The 1,978-nt window shown below is 45.0% G+C and overlaps 1 non-coding gene across 1 annotated transcript; it reads left to right on the top strand.

Annotated features, from left to right (window-relative positions):
* The first annotated feature begins 411 nt into the window (after positions 1 to 411).
* TRNAT-CGU (transfer RNA threonine (anticodon CGU)) lies at positions 412 to 484 on the top strand. The gene has a single exon. It is a non-coding gene; the product is annotated as a tRNA-Thr (tRNA).
* Positions 485 to 1,978: the final 1,494 nt, after the last annotated feature.

Below are 1,978 nucleotides of genomic sequence, written 5' to 3'. Positions count from 1 at the left end.
CACGGTGAACGTGAAATAGCGCGATGAGATAAGCACTCGCCGTGGTTTTGGCGCTGTGCCGCTAATTCCGATGGCGCGGGATCAAATCCCAGCCACGGTGGCAGCATTTCGATGGAGGCGAAATGCAAAAACACCCGTATGCATTGCATTAGGTGCACATTTAACAGTCCCAGGTAGTCAAAATTAATCCGGACTCCTCAACTACGAAAACATTGATGGCTTCAGGTAGCATGTGCTGGTTTTTTGACCAGCTGTGTTCACCCAGAAAGATCATGTACTCGTGACGCCTGCGACAGAAAGGATGTTACACATCCGCCGCCAATGCTTGTGAGTGGTGGCGCTGGCTAACACTCCCAAGGTTAGTTTTAGTAGTAACACATAAATACCCAAGTAGGTGGATGGGCAAACCGCGCCGCGGTAGCTCAATTGGTTAGAGCGTCGCACGCGTAATGCGAAGACGTGGGATCGTTCCCCACCTGCGGCAAGTTGTTTTTTCATCCACTTTCATTGCCATTAATTTATCATTTCTTTAATTCAATTAGTAAGCACAAGTAATTTCCCCTATCTTTTCCTTGGTGTCTTTGCTTGTTGGCTTCCCCTGATATCATAATAATATGGTGGTTTTGGTACGTAAAACGCCGGAATGTAATGTAAGATGTAATGAGTCGAAACAGCAGTTAGAAGTAGCCACGCGACAAACGACACACACGAACACGCACGCACGCACACGCACGCATGCACTCATGCACGCGCACACACATTTTTGTGTGTTGCCTTGTCTGGCTTTTGTTTCACGTTCTCGCTCTGTTTGACGTTCACTATGGCTTGTAGATCTTTCCGAGCAGATTGATAATACCTCTCAGAAATAATGCTTCTCTTCCGGACTCTGTTGGCAACAATGCGAAATTTAAGATGCTATGTCGTGATTACCGGAGTCGGGACTGAAGTTTTGGTACAGCAAAAGTAAGGGCTGAAAGAGGCAACACAGGCCGTTATTCTCTATGCTATAGAGTTACCGCAATTTGGTTTCATAAACCGAATATTGCAATATGTGGGAATGTTTCTAAGGTCAGATTTCGGCACACGTGCGTTAAATGCATTAGAAACTTCTCTCGCTCTCTTCCTCTTTTTCTGTATAACATAGGTCGTCGACGACAAAGGTGTTCATCTATGAACCTGTAAAATGTTCAATTGGTATTAATGCAATAACTTGAAAGTATTAATGCTTAACCGATCAAACGCGGGGCCCTACAATTCAACCTGTCGGCCTTCAAGGATACAACGAGGCTGTATTACGTATTAGTATTACGTAGCTGCATTACAAAGGTACTATTACGTATCCGGGTGGCCGTTCTACTCGCGATTGCAGTGGGGGATATTCTTATGATAGTGTGGCGTCTAGAGTGTGACGCAAGCCCGTCTGGTCGGGATGATACATGGTAAAAAGAAGTGACCAGGACACCAATCGAAATGATGTCAAAGCGTTATTTTTTACCGTCCCCCCCCCCCCCCCCCCTCCGCACACACAGGCACGAGCATTGTTCCTAACGTATTGTGAACAAGGCTCCCGTAGGCCAACCGAAATGTACGAACGCTTTTTAAATCCTTTGGTCAGTGTCCTGGCCCCTTCCTTCATTTGATAGGGTTTGTACATGCCACTGTCTTCTCGCTGTTCGTACGGATGCGCTCTCACTGCTCTGTATATATAACAAACTTAGAGATTGACTTAAACGTAAAAATAAATCGAGGAATAATTCGAGAACAATGTGGCAAAGACAACACGCACTTATAGATATACCGATAGATATACCGATATAGATATACCGATAGATATACCGATAGATATACCGATGTTAACCGGCATCGCAATAACACTTTTAATGTAGCCAAGTCGACAGCTCATTAACCATGATTACTGTTTCTTACGTGCTCACAGGACACGTGATTACGTGTGGGAACAAAACCTTGCATGGTTTCG

This window comes from Dermacentor andersoni, chromosome 5, assembly GCF_023375885.2.
Source record: "Dermacentor andersoni chromosome 5, qqDerAnde1_hic_scaffold, whole genome shotgun sequence".
In the NCBI taxonomy this organism is placed as follows: domain Eukaryota; kingdom Metazoa; phylum Arthropoda; class Arachnida; order Ixodida; family Ixodidae; genus Dermacentor; species Dermacentor andersoni.
The sequence above is the reverse complement of the archived record's forward strand: the minus strand, read 5'-3'. Positions and strand labels throughout refer to the sequence as shown.